The 19,215-nt window shown below is 41.8% G+C and overlaps 2 long non-coding RNA genes across 4 annotated transcripts in view; one reads left to right on the forward strand and one right to left on the reverse strand.

Annotated features, from left to right (window-relative positions):
* The window catches only part of LOC122862455, a 38,249-nt gene extending 20,513 nt beyond the window's left edge, over nucleotides 1–17,736 (forward strand). Inside the window, exons 3-4 of the long non-coding RNA XR_006374703.1 lie at nucleotides 11,967–12,279; nucleotides 16,381–17,736. This is a non-coding gene — a long non-coding RNA (uncharacterized LOC122862455). The remainder of the gene's footprint in view (nucleotides 1–11,966; nucleotides 12,280–16,380) is intronic.
* The window catches only part of LOC122862454, a 51,084-nt gene continuing 44,068 nt past the window's right edge, over nucleotides 12,200–19,215 (reverse strand). For all 3 annotated transcript variants that reach the window (XR_006374701.1, XR_006374699.1, XR_006374700.1), the window contains one exon: nucleotides 12,200–12,267. This is a non-coding gene — a long non-coding RNA (uncharacterized LOC122862454). The remainder of the gene's footprint in view (nucleotides 12,268–19,215) is intronic.

Consider the following 19,215-nt stretch of genomic DNA (forward strand, 5'->3'; position numbering starts at 1 on the left):
TCATTGGAGACAGAGCTCAGACTGTAGAGCTCAAATGGAGTTCAAGTTTGTGACTTGAGAAATCTTTTCAGACTTAGTATAAAAGTCTACTACAATAAAGAAATAGACATATATTTCTAATCGTGTCACTGTTCCCCCCTATCACATATCACATTATGCATACTGCCCCCCCAGACTTAGTATTATAAGATAACGTCTACTAATATAAAATATTACACATATTTTCTATTTATTGTACACGCCATGAGGTTCTGGGATGACCAAATATACCAGGAGATGGCGCCTAAACCATTGGTGATTTGAGGCAAACAAACATACCAGGACAAGCTACACATATCATTGAGTTTCTGTCTATTTTCATGAATAAAAAGTATGGTCTGCGCATGGCCTGCAAATATAGGGGTATAATTGCAAAAAATAATGCTAAAATGAAACTATAACCAAAGAAAATGTAAGAAAAGTCTCATAAAGGAGTAAGATTTGTTTAAATAACTCAATTCAAAGTAAAATAAAGGCATTCACAAGAATGTCAGTGTTCAGGAGTCGAAGGATCTTATACTTTCAATAGAGAAGACAAGCCTGTATTTTAGTTCATCTACACCCCACCAATATACTGAGCACTGACAGCATTGAGAGTGTTTTTCTCTCTTTTTCAAGGTTCTCCACAATGGATGTCTTGAATGATAGGAGAGAGAACAGAGGGTAGTGAGAGCGGAGGCCAAAGAGGAGGAGTAAAAAGAGGAGTAAAATCAGCCTTTGCCCTGCAGTTTGGTATGACACTCATTATCTGAAGTGGGCCATTCTGAAAAAGGAGGAGGTTGCCTGTCACAACAGATGTTGATTACACAAAACAGGGTAGTTTGGAAGGATGCGTGAATAAAACACAGCTCACACACACACACACAGGGTTATTGTTGGTGCTTTGTCACCAGTCTTAATTGATTGTAATCACCATTCCTTCTTGGCAAACCTCCCCTGTTATTGAAGTGCAGGTTATTGCTCATTATCTAAGATGGCATGGACCTATGATAATCTATCAACAATTGCAGTGGGACTGGATGTTTTCTTCCCTCTCTAATCCTGCACCTGGAAGTATTTTGGGTCCAGCTCATTTCTGAAATGATATACCGTAGGCTAAGGCAATTCAACTTTATGGTCTGCTGTAGAGCCCCACACTGCTTTCTCAAAGATAGTTCAGTGCTGAATTAGACAATTACGGTGCCAACTGTGACATTATTTTTGAATGAGATCATTTATTTTAAAATGGAATTTCCAGAGTATAAACCATCATAAATTATTCTTTCTCATACAGGCCTAGAATTACCGATTGCCAGGGCCTGGCAGAGAAATGTAGACCCCATCATGGCCAGATGGTGGCGCTGTAGCCTTACAAATGTAGACCCGCCTGCTCATGGCCAGGCTGTCAGACTGATTCCAATCCAAGGTTTGAAAAGCACTTGTCTGCTCTAAACTGTTCTTATAAAGAGCTTGGAAATACTTGACTTTTCTCCTTATGTGGTTATGGATTTCCTTTTTGTACAATTAAGTGCCATTAAAAGCTAATGTATCCTGTTAAACCACATTAAGGTGTTGGGGTGGACAGTGGCACGGTTACCCATCCGCATATTGTGAATAGGAGCCCACTTTCGGAGCATTTTTTGAAATCTATATCGGACCATTCAGAAACCTCAGGATGAAAAGGGAAATGTCCACAGGGCTGCTGATTTTCTGGCAGTGAGACCACCCACAGCTGCTTGACATGGATGAGCTACGAAGCAATGAAATGATGAAACAAAACCAATCAGTTTGACCCAGGCTTAAACACGTATAGTATGTAATATGAAAACCTTTAGGATTTTAGTTTTTTTGCACACCATTTTTTTGTATTGGGCTATTTATGGATTTGTGAAGAGTAATCATGAAAAATTATATTGATTAAATTATATTAAATACATTTAATTAATGAGATATATTTTAGGCCGACTGTTATATTATAGTATAGAAGTATTATATTGGAAACCTTGATGCCATTTGTTAACAGCAGGTTCTATAAATAAGGCACAAAGAAGAGCCTGTAATTTGAGATTACAGCTCCCACCAGGGGTCGTCATGGTGCCCTTAACCACCAAGGTTATCTCACAATTAACAAGTTCAAAGCACAATATTTATAATTGCATAGCCTATTTCTTTTATTCTGAAATGCTGAAAATTGCTGAAAAACAACTAAATGAGGAAACATTCCTGCATTGAATTCTTCACGTCTTATTTGTCAACACTACAAATATGAAGCTCTGTATATGGATATAAGCAATTTCTGAATCTAGTGTTTGTAATGCACACTGTAGTTTGGAGCACATCTCCATAGAGGTTAATGAGGGGGCACTCTGAAGTAATTAAAACAAGAGCATTATAAGGCAGCAGTTTCACATAAGGTACTCATGGCAACATACCCCATACTTAATTAAAACCCATTGCTGACAGCATTTTGTATCTTCTCAGGTAATCTGCTGTGAAATTAATAAGGAGGGAGAATTAAATGACTAATGTTGGCACAGAAAGGCTATTTTTTTCTGCCGTATGCATGACAGGGGTCTCTATCTGGAATGTGTGATCCTTATTGCGCTGAAAAATACTTCTTCAGGTTCTCACCGTAATCTGATTCCAATTTCACTTATGGTGTGACACTGTAGCGACAAGCCAGGGGAACGTTTAATTGAAATGTCCGTGCTTTTAATTGGATTCCGTTAAGATGTGAAATTACCTCCTGAATTACAGTCTTGTACCTTTAAATGCTGATACAGAATGGTTTCCAGCGGTGATCAGTTAAGGAGCTGAAATAATGCCTCCATTCAGCGGCGCATCACTGTGCAGAGGCAAAAGAACAGTCTTGAATTTAAAGACAAACTGTTCAAATTGGGGCCTTGCATTTCAAAGACAGACATTTATCTAGTGAAATGAATTGTTGTTTTTAACGGGATAGGGCTTGAGAGACAATGCAATACTTAAGCTCCTGTAGTACCATACATGGAATTCAAGGCTATTTCTCAAGACTATTCTGAGATTTCTTTATCAAACTCTTAACATTTCACAGTCATGGTATACACTGCTCTTTATCATGATACTGTATTTAGCCCCACAAATGCCCGTTACCAATAATACAGTGGCTGCCAGATATCCATTGCAAGGCAAGTGAACCAGGCATTCATGATATCATAGTTAAGCTGAAGGTGTTAGCATCAGACTCTGACATGTTCGGGTAATGTGTGGGTGGTAGGCAGCAAAGCTTCCTTCACCTCCTTGAGGGTTGTGCTCTTCCAACCTCCTACATTGAGATTTGTGAATTTTCCCATTCTGGGGCCCGTGTCACCCTGCTGTGGCTGCGCAAAACATCCCTGCCTCCTCCACCTACATCCACGACCCCCTCTGATAAGCTTGGAGTTCATCCCTTTCACTGATTAGTTTGCTGGCAGATTGAATGCCCATGTCTACGGCCCTGTGTCACCCGGGCTGGCTCTACCTGTGTGTGGTTGGATCAGCAGGTGGCTGGCACACTGTCCAGTGTGATACTGAAACCATTATTTATACATAACAGTTCTCTGTGTGCTCAGCAAAGCCATGTTTCCCACCTCAGGCAGAATGTATGGAGGATAGACGACGTCCTTCGTTATTTCATAATTCTCAAAAAATAGATTATGCTTTGATTTATGCTAGAGATGTACTGTATTGGAATAACTTGCAAAAATGTTCTGTGATTCTAGGATTCATATTCTGTGTGAGTGAGGATCCTGAAAATGTGTGGTCATTAGTTACTTCTCTGCCCAAATCCCCTCTCTTCAGTACACTGTGTGTGTGTGTGTGTGTGTGTGGTTTGCGTGAATTCACATGTGTTTGTTTGTTTACTGTGCTACCGCTAGCCCAAGCTGGAGCCACAGGAGTGTGAAATAACAAGCACAAGAGGGATTTCACGCCTTTACAGAGCTGAAAAGGTATGTTTTTGTCAGACAACTCAGTCCATTTCCATCCTAGACAAACTTTGTTTACTTCCCACTAGTCACTGCCTACCTATTTCCTAAAATCCCATACAATTAAATGGCAACATTATATATGGGTTCCCACGGGTATAGTGTGTCCAGGTTTGCTTATGCTACACCTCTGGCCTGTTTATCGCTGTTATCAATGGCACACGGTGCATCATTAGAAAAAGACAAATAGCCCAGTTTCTTTTCGGGGGGCAGACATGCTGACAGAAAATCAATGCTCGGTTTCCCATGAGCACCTAATTAGTTGGACACTTGTGCACTGTTGAAACACGGGCCGGATCTCTTTGTCTGCTGAGTCGATCAGGTGAAATGCATGAAAGACACCTTCAGAGCTGATAAAGTGTCAGAGAGGTGAGTAGTAAACACATAAGTGACACTTATTGTCTAGCACGTCTCACACCCACTATATGCTTTGTCAGGCTTGATTTCAACTTTATCGTCCATGCCACTGAAGCATTTCACACTGAGGGCAATATGTGCTTATCAAGTAAGCTTTCTTATCTCACAATACCTCCAATGATATTTTGTATATATATGTGTATATGTATGTATATACGCACATATATGTGTATGTATGTGTACAGTATATAGGCTGTCTAAGGCCTGCGAGTCAGTTCAGTTAGCAATAACACAGGGTCAGGAAACAAGTGCTGAAAATAGAATTTTAAGTTGAGTGCCATCAGCTTATGGTCTAGCACGAGCTACATAACTCTGACTGAATTGGCCTCTCACCAGAAATTCTAAACATTCACTGAAAAAAGGAAGGTAAGGAGGTGGGTAAAAAAAAAAAAAAATCTAAAATGTCCAATCTTATTCTATAACCTGTTAGAGTGACACTTGCGAATTTCCACTATGGACAAGGTGGCAGTACAAACGCAGATAGACGAATGGGAATAAAAGGGCCTTCTCATGACAAACTTTCTGGAAATGTCAGCCTTTCATGCTTTTGAGAAGACCTATTTCATATCTATTACAGCAGGCATTCTGTGTCCGATATTTCAGATTTCAGTCCTCCCCGCACTGCAAATCCTCTGCCAATCTTCCGCCCTTAAGAATCTCTGCCAGCCCCGATGCATTATTCCCCCTACCTCCTCTCTCCCCCTTTTGATGTGACAGAACAAACCGCGACCTATTAGGATTAAGGCTTTGAAAAGATCTTTGAAGCCGCTCAAGGTTCCTTTAAACTGGGGAATGACAATATGAGCTGTGTGGCAGCAGATGCTGAATGGAGTGATTGCTAGTCCTCCTCAGCGAGGTCTGCTGTCACACAGCACCCAGGCATACAAACACTCACACATGCGCGTGCATCTGTGAATGCACGCACACACAAACAACTTCCAGCATCCACCCTTTACCCAAAGCACTGCAGTTGTCTTTTACAGTACATGTATTGTGCTCACAAATGCAGATTTGGTTCAGCAGTGTTCTGCTGTGAATTGTCAGTGCAGAGCTTGGCTCCAAGCCTTTGTATCTGAACTGCTGCCCAGGATGAAACCAAACAAACATAACAATACCTTGCATTTTCTCCTTTAATGATCTGTTTCTGTTTAGGACACAGTCCTGTCAAAAGCATCATCGGGAATAGGATGCTGAAATGTGAAGGACGGGGGTAAACACGGAAGGATGTGGATGTGCTGCTGGAAACCGATATGAAAGAGAGAAGTCGTAACCCACTTGCGTGTGCTAACGATGTCTGTATGAATGCATGCGAATGAGAGTTTTGTGTCTTCTTAAAACATAATGGCATGCTGTGGGAGCAGTTTATCTGGCTGAAAATTAAAGCAGTTCAAGGTGTCTCACTTCTCAGTGCGAAGATGCTCAAAAGCACAGAAGAATTTTCATTTTATCTTTTTTTTATGCTGCCTCAACACTGACAGCGCATCTGATGATGCTGGAATGATGGAATGTTGCACTGATGCAAAAGAGAGCAAATTAAGTAAAAGTGACATCCTGAATGCTACCTATACACTTTACTTCAGTCACACAGACATTACAGAGTGCAAATACCTTTGCTATGCATCTCCCACAATCAAAGAAGAATTTAGCTTTCTTTTATCTAATCACTCCTCTGAATATCCCTTATCATACCTGCCTCGCCCCCTGAGGTAGCCAAGGACAGATGCGATATCAAATATTCAAACTGGGTGATTCCTGGAGAGATTTATCATGGCAAATTTCACAGGCGATCCTATTTAGATATTCACTGTCTATTTTGCGTGGTGTCTGGGTTTAAACATGCCCCGGTGTGAGATGTCACCGAGAGACAGTCACTACAGATAGCTGGTCTGCGGAGAAATGAAGCCATGGGACACACAGGGTAAAGGCTTCTCCGTACACAGTCAGAAAGACAAGTTCTCAGGGAGCTGCCACCATAGAGCACATATTGATCTGCCATTGCATCTTATCTTTGTGACTCTAGATTAAAATGCTCAACACTGGCTCTCCCTCTCTCCCTCTGCCAGGCTGAAGGCCTTTCTATATCCCTGAGTGGAGGAGCTCTAATCTCCCCATGAAGTAGTGGGAGCCTATCACTTGCAGAAAAACGCACAGTTCTCGCTGCAGAAAAATGGGATCTCAGAAATTAACCGGCTTAAAATGCTCCCCATCTAAAGAGTAACTTGAATGATAATCAGGCTTGATCCGTGTTCTGTGTCTTTTGATGCTGGTGGCTGTTTTCCTTTACAGAATGTTTGTTCTGTAAGATTTTGACCCCCCACTCATTCTTCCTCAGGCGCTGTTATCATAATCCAAACAATTGGTTGTTGTAACTGTATGTATTTCTCTTGTGGGAAATGGCTGGGAATCAGATCCTCTCGGGTCTCGTTTAATGTCCTGTCCAAATGAGCAGGGAAGAGTTGAAGCTCTGACAAAAACGGGCAGGAATAAAGGAAAGAAAGCCTGGGCAGACAGACGGATGAGCCCCAGGCTCCAGGGCTTTGACTTTGGCCAAACAAACGTTTGTGTTTTTATAGTAGGATGGATTAAGGCGGATGTGGACCAAAGTCCCCCACCACCCCTGCCCATCCGTGGTCTTGTCAAACGGTGCATTGAGAAGAGGGGTCGCACCTGTTAGGGCAGCCCAGAAGAGCAGGACCAGGATGATATTGAGCAGGGCTTTGTGGGTATCGGAGTCAAAACAAAGCTGTCAGCCAGGGCTCATTCATCTTTGATGTTCATTGATGAGGAAACTGGTGGGCCTCAACAGGGCATTGTTTCCTCTAAGTGGTGCCCATTGATAACCAGAAAGCCACGTTTGTTTTTAGTCTCTGACGGGTGGAGCTCATTTTAAAAGGCTTAATGGTGCATTTAACCAGTCCAAAACACTGTGCTTTGGAGCGCTCCTTGCACCATTGGCTCGGGCATGTCTTCCTGCTTCCTAAATGGCCTATAAACAATAATAAAATGCTAATCATGTGTGAATGGCCAACACCGGTGGGCATGCATGTATCGTCAAGCCCCGGGCTCTTCTGAATGCCTGCTGTGACAAATCAAGATCCAGAAGCGAGAGAATTGACTGCCATCGTGTCTGCTTCCTGGCCCATTCTCCACCTCTCCACTCTTTTTGTCATAAAAACCTGGATAGCCTTCATAAAGTGCATTTCTCATGCTATTGTTCAGCTAATCATATCCTCTTCAACTATTTCAGGATGTGACAAGATAAGATAGGGAATATTAATGCCATATCGCCTCATCTCAAATTATGAAAATGTGTGGATGGGGGGGAGGGCATCTAGGGAGGAAATAGAAATCAATTTGTAGCGCTTCCATTTTGTATATTGCCTTGAAAAGAAAACAGTAATTTTCCATGTTATCTACCTCAAATCCTATTAGAATCAGGTTAATTTAGTGGCAACGATTTCAAAACGTTATCATATCGTCCTATCGGCTGATGTCTTTGAGTGCTCTCTGTTTGTAAGGTGTAAATGTTCAAATTTTGTATCATGTTAGATACCATATCTGACTGATGCATGATCTTGGATATCACTTGCCGAATGGAGAATGTAGAAACACCACATTAATTAAACTGTCAATTGTAATAAGCTTACCATGTGGTCCACCTTTGATTAAAGTGAATAACTGTACTGCAGATGCAAATCCTTCCTTCCGCTATGATAAAATGCTAAGTTGTTAACATTCAGTGCCTTGTTTTTATCTTTCTTTGTATTCACATTTCTCTATTCTACATCTTTTTATAAGGGCACTACAGTGAATCAAATTTAATTAATGAGAAATTCCACCTTAGTGTACACTCTAAAAAGCTATAATATATATTCTTTTTAGTAACTAGCATGAATACTAATATGCATAATTTTGTTATTAAAATGGTTTGCAAGTTTCAAACATTTCACGTGGAGCTGCATGCTCATAATTTACCACTATAGACCCTGAATTCATGAATATGAATGTGTCTTCCTCAAGAGCTGGCCCCTATTGTTGTGAAAAAATCAAGGACTCTTGCCTTGTTTCAACGCAGGTGTATCAAGGATGCACAGCCACATCTTCCCTTAAATAAGGGTCTCTGTTTACACCTTCAAAGCACTGAAAGAAGAAGAAGCTCTCACAGAGTTTCTTTTCCTCTTCCTCCTGATTGTTTGCAAGCTTGATTCGCTTGGATTCTTAAATGATAGGCTCATATAGAGTCCCAGACTTTGTTTACGTGGCCACGTATTGGTTGGCTGCCTCCTTAAGCGTGAAGAGATATGCAAGAGCAATCAAATATTTCTATGGCTTGTATAAATGATGGTGGATGGGAGAGGAAGTTTGAATTTTTCACTCCTCATTTGTAGTTCAATTGCCAGAGTGTGTATTGCCTGTTTTTCCGGAAAGAAAATAGATGGCTTTGTCACTCAGTATGCATAAACTGTTGGTCTGTTTGTTGTATGCTGTCAACGGAAATGATAGCAATTCTATTTGTCTTATGAGAAAGACATTGTTACAAAGTCTGAATAGCAGTTTTCACGAAAGGGATTGTTTGTCCATTCTGAAGTTATTTTCATCAGACATTATATGACATATCTCCATGAACCCTTTCAAATGCTGAAACCCCTGTCACAATGTGATATGTTAAGAGGAAAGCAGAAAAGAAACTTGACATTTTTTGTACACACATACACCTCCGTTATTATTGACTGTACACAGTTTGACATGCTGTCCTCTAATTTCTGCATGTAGTGTGTGGAATTCAGAGGTAGTATAAAGCAAAAACGTGATAAAAGTACAGGTAATTATGAGCTGCTCATCCAACACTAATAGTATATCACAGAGATTACAATTTGTCTCTTCATCCAAAATGACAGACTGTCATACATGCAGTCTGTCCACATCTACCTTGCAGTCTCATATCATTCAGCACTTGAACCAAACATATATTTCTATCAAGGTGCGGGAGAATAGCATCCTCCGTTTGTCACAGAGGAGGTGTGTCCCCTTCTATCTTCACAAGAGAGGGAGAGAGACGGAGAGGGGGAGAGAGAGGGTACCTCTCTTTTGTTCACTCCCCTCTCGAACTGGTAGTGTTTGACTTCCCCCAGCCAGGAGTGGGTAATTCTGGAGCCCTGTGTGAGGTTGTTAGATCACTGAGGCCCAAGACAGCACCATTCTTTGCAGACCCTTGACAGCAAATATGTGGTAATGATATTGTCTCCTGCTGGGTAATAACACACAATTCAGACTGCCACATACTGCAGTCGCCGGGGAAAAAATGGAGGGGAGAGAAAAAAAGAATTACACTGAAGTACTGGAGGAAAATGACCAGAGAAATGTCTTCAACCTGAAGTGCTATATTGAAAAAATTCACTCCTGCAGGACAATGCAGTGGGAACAACTGTTTTATTCCCCTCTTCTCAGTGATATGGCACAGAATACAACAGCGACTGCTATCTGTAATAGGAACAAGGTGGTTTCCATGCAAATGTCCATTTCTGAGCAGTTTGGTTTTCTTTTGAAATGGGACTTTTTAATGATCATTATGTTTTCACTTGGGCATTTTAACAGTCCTGTTCAGTACCTGAATGCTACATACTGTGGTTAGCAACTCTGGCTGTTTAACAAAACCATGGCTTTAAATGACTAAAGCCCTTTGTGCCCATATAACACACTGCATAGTTAGTGTTTAGTATAAACAGCATTTTCCTACTATGGAGACCATCCATTGTTAACCAGACCACACTGGCAGCCTCAACCTTGACCTTTGTGCTGCTCCACTTGGTACTCTGCTTGTAACTGTCCACACCGTCCATCACTGGCCAATCAGGGCCTGGGATGGGGGCCGGTCCCCCTGCTGTACTGTGAAATTGTGGCATGTGACCCTTAATGTGTGTGAAGTAGACAAGGCCTTGCCACAATGCATCAAGCTTCAGGGGGGCTCCTCTGTGCTAATCTATTAGCCTCCCACTGTGCCCCTGGTTGCCTGGACTTATTCCTAGGGATAAGTTGGAATAATAGTGTCTGCATGCCTCCAAGACACTGGCCTTAGGTCCTTAGGTCCGGGGCCGGCTGTCAGTCAAAACCCTGACCAGTTAGATAGAACATCGTGTAGCAATTAAACAGTTAAAAACAGATTTGTGTGTTTTAACAAAGAAAAATTCCCAGTGACAGATATGGATTTGGGCAATCCTCAGCTCCAAATGAACCCTCTTCTCACACCGTTAAAATCATCTTCTCTGGTCTCCTCAGCTAGTGTCCATGATCTTAGATACAGATCTTGCCTCTCTGTAAAGCATGAGAGAGAGAGCGAGAGAGAGTGACTCCCTCTTCTTATTCATACATTTGACTGCCAGAGCAGCATTGTGCAGTGGGCTAAAATAAATGAGAGCACCATGTAAAAAGTAGCCTTGATACCACGCAACTGGGTGCAAAAGGGAGGCACATTGAAATGGAAGAATTCATCTTTTCTATCAGCCTCTCCGCTCACGAGTTGAACCAGGTATTCAAATGGGTTCAATCTCAGCCGCTCAGATTTGCATAACACAGACAGAATGAACTCAAGTGATTGAATTGGGCTAGGTGGAGTGAAAAAAAAGTAAAAGAAAATGAATTTCCAAGCGAATTAGGAAATGATGGAAACGGCAAAGGGTACATTATTTATTTTTCACACTGAAATAATTACAGAATTAACCTTTCCTTCCAATGTGACAGCCCTCTAAACCCACTTTATCACAGTGAATTTGATGTACTGGACTCTCTTGGAAAAAACCTGACTCTTTTGACGAATAAAACAGCAGCACCTATTATCTCCGCAAAGGCTACTTCCTGTCACCGCCATACCTGTGTCCATTTTACCATTGGTCCAAGCTGGTCAGCTGATCTGCATTGGTCGGCTAAGCTCCACCCGGATGTCATGTTTTGTTGTCTATCAGTGTTGTAACACTAATGCCCGTGCAACTTCCCCGTGACTGGCAGTGACCACTATAGAGTCACAACACTGCAGGAGGGGAAAAAGCAATTTCATGGTTCACTCTGTGGTTAATGTGCTGCTGTAATCTTTAGAGAGGCTTGTCTTTTTTGTTTAAGTTTCACAGAATAAAGGGTTGGACTATTGTAAACTCAAGCCAATTAATCACTGGGCTAAAAGGTGGTGGGGAGCCATCCATTGGGAATGGGCCATGGTGAAAGGGTGTTTGCTATTTATGTGTGTGTGTGTGTGTGTGTGTGTGTGTTTTGGTTGAGCGAATAAGTTCTTTCAAAAGGAGTCAGTCTTTCATTTTGTTGGTGCATGCGCTGACATCAGCTGGTGTGTAAGTATTTACCTGAGTGTGCAGTTTGTGCTTTTTTGGGGTGGGGTGGGGGGTGTACTTTACTGAGTGTACCTTTTGTGTATGTTTGCGTGCTGTGCTCTCACAGTCAGGTAAGCCTCTCTAATTGCTGCAAGGTGCATTAGCACTCAGCCACCTCTCTCTCTCTCTGTGTCTTTGTTTTTTCTCTCAGTGCCAGTCTGCAAGCCAGAAGACAATCAGACCAGAAGGGTCATTTTCTGCAAGAGCTCACCTCCCTCCTCCAAGCCTCGCCGCTGACAGGCTCACGCTCGGCAGGAACCCTAAATTAACACTTGACGTCTGCGAGGCTCAGCCCTGATGAGGCTGCAGAGAGACAAAATGTCAGAAAACAAACACTCCATCATTTTTGCTTCATTTCCTCGACTGCTGGAGAAACACACTCACCTGGAGGGTTTGAGAGGGCTGCGGTGACATTCACTTCCCTATCTGTTGCTGTGGATCAGGCCTGGTGCCTATGGGCCAAGGTGAGAGGTTGAGACCAAATAAGAATGGAGGGATGCTGAGTAGAAACTGGTAATTAAGAAATCGTTATCAAGAAGCAAGTGGAGGGAGAACTGAATCGTTTGACACCTGTTGGGTTAGCTGAACTCCATTCTCTTTATTTCAACACATCAAGACAGAAATTGGAGTATGACCTATAAATATGGAGTGTTCAAAATGTATTTGTCAAGTCAACGTGTACAAAATACAAATATGTTCTTGTTTTTGAAATTTTGAAATGAATTTCTTTATTTCCCTGCATTTGGATTGCATTCACCTCCGTTCAGCCATGATTTGTTTTCCTGAGCACATCAACAACAACCCTTGTAATTATTCCTCACTGGGGATGTGCACAACACTAGGACTCAACACTGTAGAGTAGTATGATACTATTTGAAGCCTACTTCAAACACAGTGCCCCCAGCGAGTTCTGATAGCGCCAGTGTCTATTTTATTATTTGCTTTATCTCTTTGTTGCGTGAGAGTTTATTTGTTTACATGAGAGGGATTGGAGGTTTGGTGATCTGAGCAAATTGCAGCAGAAAGTACTTCAGATGGGAATGACTGTAATTAGCATGCTCTTAAATGTGGAACGCTCTCCTAATGTTTTTGTTTACGTGGGGCAGCTGATCTGTGACTCGGTGCGGGGGCGGCCCACAGGCAGGTTAAAATCACTTGTCATGCCAGAGATCATCATTATGAGCTTACAATTGGTCAGTGTTGAGGAACAATCAATGCAGCGCCAGGTAGACACTCTACAACCAGCCTATGCTGTCAGATTTTGTGTGTAATTTTGTATTTCTAGTTGTGTTTTCCAGAGTGGATAATTTGAAAATATGAGTGTGTTTATGTGTGTATGTTTTTATGTGGTCATGTTCATATTTTTTTCTTTTTTCTAAACTTACTGAACTGCCTTTCCTTAATCTCTGCATCTACACGTTCCATGACATTCATTAAAAGTCAATTAAGAATTTGCTGGTGTGCCCAGTTATTCAGTCAGTGATTATATTTCACTGGAGGATAATATCCAGGTAAATTAAGATTTCGATTGAATTCAGCCCTGGTTGTCGCTGCATCTCCATTTCACATCATGGAACAATTGAGATCTTATCATGGATTAAAGTGGGGGATATTACACGTAATTTAAAATATGCACATCTACAACTGCACGCACAGCTTAAGCATCCACCATGATATTGTGAAAAAAAAAAAGCGAGCGAAACAATTAAGCGCCTTACGCACAAAACTCAAAAGGCTGTGAGATACAATTCATCAAATTGGCAGAGGAATTCAGGGCGGAAATGCTGTCTTAAAGAGTTCTTGAGAAAGATGAAGGGAGGCAGCTAAAAAGAAGGAGACACGAAAGGAGCAAAGAGGAGACAGGAAGTTGGGAAACATTGCAAAGGCGGTGCCATGGCAGTCAGGTGACAGCGTGACAAAGTTGTGCTTGTTTAAAATGGAAATCTTCCCAGACTTCCTCCCTCTTGCCCTCTCTCCCTCAACCCCCTTAGAGCCCATTGCGAACGCTAAGCTCCGGCATCTGAAGTGGCAACACTTGAGATGGTGAAAGTGACAACATCTTAACATAAGCTGAGGGGCTAAAGTGAAAGTCAGTGCGAACCCCCAACCAACCTCTCTTTCCAACCCCAAGCAGCCCAGCAACCATGCTGTGGCTGCTTGGACATCCAACCTCTACAGTGGAGAAGTTGCAGGTAGAAAGCAGGGATGAGAATACCCATGATTCAAAAACTGAAATTAAAAGTTGAAAAGTTGAGAAGAAAGGAGGAATCTCTCTTCGTCTTGTCTCGTCCTATGTTTCACTGTCATCGCTGGCCCTTCCATCCACTTCCAGTCACAGGTGCCTCCAAACAGAACTGGAAGCATGTAATCCGCCCAAATCCAGCCTCTTCCGAGGAGTGTAAAACCAGGAATGTTCTGTGGGGGTCACTGGATTAGACAGAATTCATGGTGGTAGCTTGGCTTGAGAGGCGGAATTAGCGGAGTAGGGAAAAAAGGGAGAGGAGACTGAACTGGTTTTGTATTAAAATGAGCTTACCAGGTGGTCGCCCTCCCAAAAGTGGACACAGTGTGTCAAGTAATCTGAAAAGCCCCCGGGTGTTTGTTGCTCATTGGCCAGAGGCCTGGTAAAAAGAGAGAGTGAGGGACTGAGAGAAAGCGAGAGAAAGAAGGGGGGCTGGCTAGGGAGGTGGCACTGATGTGGCCATTGAGGCCTCAGTGAAATGTCTGTCAGGCTTGGTTTACCACAACCACAGCAGTGATTAGGCCCCTTTTGATGACAGGTTTAGTTTTCTGTCCATTGGCAAGAAAGTGAGAATGGACAAGAGGGAGGGGTAGGGGAGCGGGGTTGGGTTGCAATGGGAGACTTTGGGGGTGGGCGTTTACGCACTGTTGCAGGAAAGGGGTGGGGGGGCGTATTAATGTCTTGCACCAGGGAGCTCCTACGTAATTTCCCAGCGGGTCGTGGGGTCAGGTTTGTATTTAGTTAGTGGTAATGATCTCGTTAGGGATCTGAATGGACCACCGTCTAAGCCCATTGAGGACAGCGAGTGTGCCTCCCCATCCCCCACCTCTGCCTGCCTTGTGTGGGCTTACACAGCCCGTGAACTGTGATTAATGGACTTCCAGGGCTTAATAACTTGCAAAACAGTATTAAACAAGGGAGGCCCTGGGACAATCGGAGAGGCTACCCAGGCGGAGTAGGAGGTGGCTGTAAACAGTGCCCGGCAACAATTGCAATGCATGGAATTAATTGAGATGGGCCACTCACAATGCTACAGCTGGCTAGTGGCAGGGAGCCAGGCCTGGGAGAAAGCTTCACTGGTGCTTCCAGGTGGCCCAGACCAGGCCAGGCCTTTTCAGTTTTGTAAGTGTTAAAAAATAGAAGGGGAGAAAGGCTACATTTGTGATGTGGAGACAGTGAGAGGAAGCCATTGAGCAGAGACAAGAAAGAGATTAAAGAGCACAGAGAGTGATAAGCAGATAATGGGGGGATACATTCAATGGAACAAGTAATCCTTGACATGCAAGCACAAATATGAAGCCTTTTGTCTCTTGTGTCTAATTCAAGCCAGAATACGTAAAGTGGCAAAGAAAGAATAGTGATCCACATTAACACAGTACACAGAGACAGATAAAACACACTCATCTGTCCAAGTGCACACACATACACAAACACACGCATTTCATCACCAACTCCCACCCCTCACCACCCTTCCCACATCTCCTGGCCATCTTATATTCTTTTTTACCACCCTTGTGCCTTCTTGTTTGGAAACAAATGATCCCAGCATGGAGTCACGAGTACTGATGTGTTCAGACCACCCTCCACTCTGTCACAGAGCTCGTCTTTTCTCTCAAGCATTGGTGTGCATTTTATGCCGGTATAATGTATCTCAAATTTGTAAATATAAGCAATGGGGACCACTTGTGCTGAGGGAAAAGCACTTTTTAATGGACATGAGAACTGCATTGGTCTATTTTGTGAAAATGCTTCTGTTGAATGGATGAAATTTTAATTGACTGGTTTTTGATACATTTCACATTTCATTTGTGATCTTGTCCAGAAAATAATTTCTGGAAGTTTGAATGTTTGAAAATTAAAACCAGGGATAACAGTGACTGCCATTGTTGAGACAAACATAATGCCAGCATGATTTTAGCAACTATAGAAAAAAAGATACTGGCACGATGGTGTGTTTAATTATAGGTAATTATGAAACAATTTGGAAAGCATTTGATTAAAATATGAACAGGTAGTTTCTCCCATCATGAGGCATGTGAGATAAATGTTTTTGTTGAATGTTGTAACCATTATTTTTATCCCTTAATCTCTGCAAAATATATTTGGTGACAATATCATAATGGACAAAATAGCATCATGTTGAAATATATATGTAATTCCTATGTTCTGCTCCTAACAATTGCATGTAAGATAAAGCAGCAAATATATGAGGTATAGCTGTTTCTCCTGTTTGACATTTTCTCCAGCGTGTTTGGTTTTTCTCAACAGTGACTCATCTCCAAATGAGTGACACTGGGGTCATCCTAATCTGCTTTTCTTGCAGATCAGAGACGAGTTGCACAAAAGCTCACTTTCACTCCTGTGTAGAAGTCCAAGATGTCCTCAAAGTATTTGCCCAAACTCTTTACTTAATCAGTGTCTGAGAGGTTATTCAACACCAGAGTCGGATGCTCCTCCTTCCAGGTTCTGTGTGTGTGTGTGCGTGTGTGTGTGCATAAGATCGATGTGAAAGAAAAAAGTGAGAGTTAAAAACATGAGCAATTCTACAGCAGAAACTGATGTAAAAAACACAAACTGATCATGATTTTAGATAATAATAAAGATATTCATTTTAGCTATAGTTTATCTTTAATTGTAGATGCTACAATTTTGTTTTATATGCAGTTGTTACAGATGTATTTACAATTACATGAAAGTATGACATTTAATATGTGTGTGGGAATACGTACTCTTGCATTATCTCTCTATCTCCCTCCCTCACCTCACAGCTGTCGCCCGTACTCCCCCACCCCACTCACCCTCTCTTGCATCAGGCTATGGGTGCAGCGGGTGCAGTGGGGGCCTTGGCCCTGACGAGGCTGAGAAGGGATCCACTGCTGTGCTAAGCCTTTGCCTCCCTGCTCCCTCCCCACCTCCTCACATCATGAATAATGGAAGAGAGAAATACATTTATCTTTTAATAGCCCCGGCCCCCTGGCTGAAACCGTTCAGTCTGGCACAAACCGCCACAGCACAGGGCTGAGGTTTCTGAACCCCCCCCCCAATGCCACCCCACCCCACCCATGAATGTCTCCGCTCCTTTTGAAGTTGGGTGCTTCTTAGTGTCCTAGAGATGGGTAATCAGGCTTGATTTTGGAAGGGTCAGGCCATCTTTTGAAGGGGCGGTCATCCCCAAGTTTGACCAAGGAGACCTACGCTCATGGTCTGTGTAAGAATTACTGTAATTTCATCAGACATATTCACTACCCAGTTTTGAATTTAATAGACTCAAAAAACATAGATGAAGAGAGCATCTTGGTCGTGCTATGAATGTTGTAGCAGGATTGTGTAAGAAGATTGTATAATGCAAATTACCAGCTGTGAGATAATTGTGAGGTAAAAATATTGTGTTTGCTTGTATTCCGCTTTGATGCTAGAAGAAGGGTTCTTATTGATTCAACTGTAAAGCCTCAAGAGAAAAAAATGAAATAAAATAATCCAAGACTGGATTATTTAGACAATGTGGGCTGTGTAGTTCATCCAGTATTTCATAATGCGTTATAATATTTCTCTTTTGAAACTCCTGCCTCTGAGATGAAAATCTTCATTTTTGAAGAAATAATAAATACACATACCTTGTGTATATTTTCTATGAATGTTTTTTTTATTATAATGGTGAGTTTTTATAATGCGAACACACACACATGCACACACAGGCACAAATAGATTGATGCACATCAAACAAACTGCAATACAGTTTACATTATCCCTATTAATACTAAAACTAGATGTGCAAGACACTGTGTCCATCTCTGTTTTCACACTATTTCTAATAAGATACTATGATTTCAAATCAGCCAGGCCCTTAATGCGCTACGTATCGGTGCACCATAATGTGGGAATAACACCGTCTTTCTCTATTTAACTAGGATCAGGAGGATTTCAGTCCAGCCTCCTTGTCCTCATTTTTTACACATCTGTATGTGTGGGCTCTGGGGAAGGCAAGTGTAGCTGGATACCTTAACCCTCTGTTTGTCTACGCTGATTTAAGGCTCAAACAGCCCTCGCTGTGACACCTGCAGTAAAAGAAACAGCGGAGAGACTGAATCAGCCTGCAGTGGCTCCAATAGTCATTTGATGCAGAATTTGTTGAACTGAGTAATTAGTTTATAAAACAATTATTCACACAATAATCAGTTATTTTTGCTGTAGTGCACAGTGTGTGTTAAACAGGTTTGTCTACCTGATGGCATGGTTTAACATATAATATGAAATTACATATAATACAAGAAGTTTTTTTTTCATCCCAGGAAGGTATTTGAATCACTAACTTTCTGTAGGATTTCTTTAATAAAATTGTATTTTTAATGACATAACATTTTTATTTAAATGCATGCATAAAGATACAAATTACACTTTTGAATGTAGGAGCCTTTTATTTAAAAGCTAGTATTGAGTTTTCCAGTGATTAAAAAAAAGGGTTTATTGTGACAATTTTTTTTATTATTTTCTAAATTTTAGGGTGCGCTAATGTATATGTTAGTGCCATGTGTAAATTAAAAACATATTTATATATTAAAACAACCGAACTATATTTCTCCATGGCTTAGTAAGCAATAATAACTTTCACTGCAAGGTTTTTAAAAAAAACAAAAATTACTTTTTGGTTTGTTGGTGCAATATACATATATATAGAAGTCAACAATACCAAGGTACAATTTGAGATGTCTTTAAGTCGTATATTTTATGTCACTAGCTTGTGATCAGATTTTCACATAACTGAAAAATACAGGGAACAAAACACACTCGAGAAACACTGAAGCTGACATCACTTTTTCAGCCAACAATAACAAGTTCAAGCACACACTTCTTCCCAACATGCCCCCTCCTCCCCCTCTCCCCACACACACACACACTGAGCGTAACCTAAATCTCTTTTCTCCATATCCACACACACACAACCCATACGGCACCAAACCCCTCTTACCACTCCCCTGCACCCAAAGCCTTCAAGCAGCCTAGGGCTTGTGTAGTCATGCGTCAGTTGCCTGGCGTTGGGGATGAGGCCTTGCTAGCCGTGGCTGTAGCTGGGACCTAGCCAGCAACTCCTCAGCTCCCTGCTCTGCTCTATGGAAGGCAGAGAAGCTGAAAGCACCATTTATCATCACTTGTGTGGGCA

Source organism: Siniperca chuatsi, linkage group LG15, assembly GCF_020085105.1.
Source record: "Siniperca chuatsi isolate FFG_IHB_CAS linkage group LG15, ASM2008510v1, whole genome shotgun sequence".
Classification (NCBI taxonomy): Eukaryota; Metazoa; Chordata; class Actinopteri; order Centrarchiformes; family Sinipercidae; genus Siniperca; species Siniperca chuatsi.